The following is a 5,818-nucleotide window of genomic DNA, read 5'->3' as shown; positions in this document are numbered from 1 at the left end:
TGCATCAATTATCCTAACCCATTAATCACAAATGGAGAACAAGGTTAACTAAAGTGCTAATCCTAACTAAGCTCAATTACTACACAAACCACCCATTCAAGGAAATTTAACTATAGTCTAATTATCAGCTACAACCAAACAAAGCTTAAACAGAAATTAATCTAACTAATCTGATTAACAATAGAAATCTTAAATGTATTAAGAGCTAACACAACAATGTACCAATCAATTAACATCAAACAGAGCCTAATTGAAACCAATTATGAAGACCAAACGAACAAAAATAAAAAATACAAAATGACAGTTAAACCTGGAACCTTATTATTGAAATCAACGAACCAATTACTAAGAACAAACCAGCTATACGGTGAAGAACAATCAGAACCTAAATTGAACTTTTAAATCACCACAAAACTAACAACAGAATCCCAAATGAAAACAAACAATAACAGTAAATAAAAAATAAGAAACTGAAAGCAGAGAAGAAAAGAAAAAACACGGGACTCACTAGTTTAAATCTTCAACTGAACCGACCTCGAATTTGACTTTCAGTTAATGTTGCATGTTTATTTCGTCTGAAATAGACATGTAACATTAACTTAAAACCAATCGAGCACTTGAATCCCCAAAACAGGTTGAGCTTCTGACACCCTAGATCCGAAATTTGCCCAGTTCTACTTAGATTCGAGAGGTTCTGGTTTGGGATTCGGAATGAGGGAGCCCAGGAGACTATAGGATGTAATATTGGTCGACTTTGGAAGCGGTAAGGTTTTGGGCCGGATCTTCAAATGAATATTCGAAGAGGTAGGCATTGATTCGAGGGGAACTGAAGGCATGGTTGGAAAGAAGGGAACAAGGAGAGTTAGGGGTGTAAATTTGGCGGTGGTTTGTGGTGGCGCCACCACCGGAGCCGGTGTGGAATTGGTGGCGGCTGCTAGGGTTTCTGGTTCATCTCTGATGAGCCAAGGGAATGTGAAAGACGATGAGGGGGGGGGGGGAACCGGGTTCGGACCATTTTATATTAAGTAGACCCCAGCTTCCAGGCCGTTAGATCAAGACAACCTCGACGGCCTGGATTAATCTTGCTCTAAACGGTGTCGTTTTGACTCCACATGAGGCGGACCGGGTAAGGGACGGGTGTGGGCCGGTTCTGGGAGTGGATTTGGGCATTTGGGCTAGGCAGAATTAAGAAGAAGTGACCCAATTCGGGTCTCTTACTAAGACCTTCTTTTTAAATTGTTTTCTTTTATTTCCCCTTTTTTTTTGTTTTCATTTTGTATTTAGTTTTTTTGATTTTGTAAAAATACAAAATTAAAATAAAGACCTAATTTATTCCAAAATTAAGCTAATTAATTCCTAAAAATTGATTAAGTCCTAAATGGACTATTTTGGTTATTTTCTTTATTTTTTGTTATAAACGCAATTTAATTACTAATTAATCCTAAAACATGAAATTAAATCCTAAATGCTAATGTCAAGTGTATATATTTTTTTTTTATATTTTTCACATGAATTAAAATGCACAAATAAAATGCAAACAATTAACATAAAATGTCACAAAAATCCACAAAATGCAAAATAATGAAAGAAATCATTTTGTTTGAATTTTTGGGAATAATTCACATAGGGCAAAAATCACGTGCTCACAGCCATGCCTGTTGAGGTCTTACATTTTTTGGAGAATAGATCTGGTTTTGCCGAGGCTACCCTTTAGGGTCATAAAATTTTGGATTTTCCAGTGCGTGGCTATTGGCAACAATCTCCGAGTCATCGAGTTCGCTTGAAGACAGCTTCTCGTGAGCTCGGAGCTGTTTTCTAGAGGCTTGGTGAGTCCGGAGTTCCGACCCTGGGGTCGCGCGAGTTGTTGAATTTCTCATGGTGAGTCTCCGAATATATCGGATCATTTTAGGCCTGAATACCGCCTTTCGATAGTCTTGGGGCCATATCGCGAGGGCTTTGTGAGCCCGGAACCTCGACCATGGGATCGCGAGGATGTCAAATTGAATAAGTCTCCGAGCGTTTCGGGACGTATTTGATGTAGAGGTTTTTTACAGAGGATAAGTCGAAATATTTTTCATCGAGGCGTCGGATGCTTGGAAAATACTCTTTATTGCTTGGCGAAAATATAAGTTGTAAAATACATGTTGTTCTATTGCCGTGAGTCTAGTCTACATGGGTGTTACTCTCCTAATCATCCGACGTGCTTGTATGGTCGCATATTTGGAAAATAGAGAGAGATTGTGGACTTGTTGGGTGCAGTCCTGTTAATAATCTTGTTGGCGGAACCTCGTCCGACCAGGCCGGGCCGAAGACGCGAGTTCTCTTACCCTCTGACCTCGTTTAAGGGTGACGCCGGTCACGAGCGTAAGGCGAGGAATCTCCTTCTGTCGCTTGTAGCCAGATGCTTTGGCTCCGCGTCTGTCATGGAGTTTCACACCCTTGGAAGAGTAGGGCCGGGTCGCGTCCTAGGCAACGTATTCGCCGTTGTCTGTATAAAGCGTCTGCATCCTTCGTTACCCGACGTATTAGCCCGAGCTCGGGCGGGCCGCACAGGGGGAGCAATTTGGATGTTGTGGCAGTCCTATTGGCTTTGGCCAGACATTGTAGGTACAACTTTGGCTGATATACCTGTAGTCATTAATATATGTTTTATTTGAAAATGAGCTTGAACGAAAGAAGGGATTACCAACACGTTAATTCGATGCTGAGGTGAAGCCTCAGGGTCCTTTTTCCTCGATCGAGAGGATGTCCTCGGGGAGTACTCCCCGAGATCGTCCCTTTCTGGTGACGGGCACTTGAATTCTACGTTCTACGAATCTTAGCAGGGTGCTGCCATCTTTTAACGGTTGTGACGATATGCTGCATCTTGCCGGCTCTGCTTTGTTCGATTTCCCCTTGTCCATTGAGCTGGATTAGGGTTCGCTTGCTTGGCGATGCATTATGGTCACCTTTGTTGGATGGCGCAGTTGGTGCTCTCTTGGGTCTGTAACTCCGAACATTGTGTGACTCTCCTGGTGGGCCACGGTTTCCTTGGAGGGATTTTGGTCGAAAAGGTCCGAGCCACCCGGAGTTTATGATTTTATTTATGGTGACCATTATGCTTGGTACTACAACGTTGAAATCGAACTTTATTGGGTGAAGTTTCCTTGCCGGTTGCGTTTTGTTTAATCTGGCATGATTGGGGGGTTACTCGAAGGTGTCGTCTTCGGGCCACCGCCTTGTTGTTGCGTGATGCGCTGTGCCTTGGATCATTTTTTCCGTTCGTGACATGCAGAGGATGACTCCGTTCGTTCAGTGTTGGCCTCTCTGTTGGGGATTTGCCTGGATTCACCGATCCAGCGGGGGTCTCTCGAGGGCTATCCGCGGCTCTAACTTGGGTCCGGTGTTGGTTGTTGGTATATGACCAAGCCTCGACCGGATAATCGGCTGAGCTTCGCTCGAATTGCTCCGGAGCTGCCGGGAATTCTTTGTTCGGGTTTTAGGCGATGGCCCGTGCCACCCTACTATTCGGGACCGCGAGTGGTCTCGTTTGTCTTGTCGGATAGCGCGGCGCGGCTTCCCGTGATAATTTATTTCTTCCTCTTCTGGCTTTCGGTGCGTTGAGCTGTTCTGGCATTATTTTGATGGCGTTGGCGCGTGCTTCCACGGATCGTGAGAGTATGGTGAGTGAGTTCCCGAGATCGCGTGTCGAACAATGGTACCGCGTCGCGGTTTCATCCGGGGGAATATCTTCAAATCTACTCATCGGGGCAGGCCCGAGTTCTCCGTTTTGAGGGTCGTCATTCCCGAACGGGCATGCGTGAGTGGTGATGTACCTGTGAGGACTTGGGGTCCTGTCATCCCCAGGGAATTTTGTTGTTTCTAACTTCCGCAAAATGAGTCTTGGGACCGTATTCCCAGGAGACGGTTGCTGTAGGAGTCTCCGCGATCGTGAGTCGATCTTTTTGATAATGTCCTCTAGCATCCTTACCATACAGGATAAGTCGTTGGTTTGTCGTTGCCCGATACCTTGGATACTGGCTCGGGGCGAGTAGATATTTTGGGTGCTATCCCGCCAAGAGCCTCCGGGCAGCTCTGCAGTTGAAAGATAGCCAAACGTTGTTCGTGCAATATTTCAAAAATAACATGTAGATCAACTTCCCATTCTACCGGGGCTGGGACCTCTCGGGTTTCCTGTCGGTTAGCGTGTTGCGTGCTGTCATTGAAGTGAAAGACTTCGTTCCGCGTCGTACAGCGTATGAATCCATATCCACTTGGACCGATCTAGATGTGTTATCGAGGTCCTGCGGTGTCACGACAGCCGTTAGGGTGGTCACATTGTTTTCCTTGCGATTTGTGAGGTTATCGTCCTCGATTTCCCTTATCGAGCTGACCATTAACCTGAAATCAAAGGGTCTTGGGCAAGAAAAAGTGTGAGAGACATTGTGTGTTTAAGCGACGAAACTAGCAAGAAAATAATCACTATTATTTTAGCCTTACGGTGGGCGCCAAACTGTTTACCGTGAAAATGGTAACAACAATTAAATTTGTTAATGGGATTCAAAAAATACATGATCTATTCCCGAGCTAGTTTGAAAGGGTGATTAATACTAAATATGGAGTAAAACAGTAAAGATCAAGCTAGCCAAAAACGATAATTGAACCAGTAAGGGGCGTTCCCGAGCTTAGAACAAGCCAGTAGATACCTCGGGGCCAGACCTCGCGCCTACCTCAAGCCTATCGAGGGTATTCGGGAAGGGAATAATAGATGAATATACAAGTAAATACGGCTTTTTATGATCAATCTTGAGCTAAATGACGAGGAAGAAATGAAGAACATTAAGATGCTAGGGCGACCTCGGGGTCGAAGAACACAGTTAACTTTAGAAGAAAGAGATAGAGAGAGATATTATTGCTTATTGGAGAAGTGGAGCAACATCAGTCCTTTACAAGATGGGGTGAGTCCCCTTATATAGGCGAGGGGACTCGGTAAAATATGCATATATTATTTACAAGAGTAGAAAGATGGGACGGCCTATCGCTCGTCATCTCAATAGGTTACAGATAGACCGGCCCTGTCAGGTGTAGCCATGCACTCCGGAGGCATCTTCTCTTACCCCTGACCTCGAACCCTGCTTCTTCTGATTCGACCTCGATGAGCCGGGAGGTCGAGAACTCGATCCTTGCCTTCAATCCTCGGGGTCTCGAGGAAGGCTTCCAAAATTGTCTTGATAGCGAAAATCAAGTCTTCTGATTTTTATCACGTACATCACTCCTATTTATATCCACTCTTTTGGGCTATTCTGTTGTTGTGCATCAGAACTATCGGTCTTGTGTTGTCACATTTATGGTTGTGAGACTAGAGCATATCTTCTATTGCTTGATATGACCGACTTTGAGTTCATTCATCCTTGATTGTGATGCCAAGACTGTTACCTTGGAGATGCTAGAGTTTCCTAGATTGGACTGGAAGGGTTCATCAATCAGTGCATCTAGTCGGGTCATCTCATTTCAATAGGCTCAACACATGGTTGAGAAGGGTTGTTTGGCTTATCTAGTTTATGTTCGGTATACTACTACTGAGACTCTGACGATTGATTTAGTGCTCGTAGTCCGGGAGTTCCCCGATGTGTTTCCTTTTGATCTTTCGGGCATGCCACGAGATTCTGATATCGATTTCTGCATTGATTTGGCTCCAGGTACGTAGCCTATATCTATCCCACTATACTGTATGGCTCCGAAAGAGATGAATGAGTTGAAGGAATAGATTAAGGAGTTGCTAGGAAAGTGGTTCGGCAGGCCGAGTGTATTACCTTGGGGTGCGCTAGTGTTATTTGTG

The sequence above is a fragment of the Nicotiana attenuata genome, unplaced genomic scaffold (assembly GCF_001879085.1).
Source record: "Nicotiana attenuata strain UT unplaced genomic scaffold, NIATTr2, whole genome shotgun sequence".
Lineage (NCBI taxonomy): Eukaryota > Viridiplantae > Streptophyta > Magnoliopsida > Solanales > Solanaceae > Nicotiana > Nicotiana attenuata.
The sequence above is the reverse complement of the archived record's forward strand: the minus strand, read 5'-3'. Positions refer to the sequence as shown.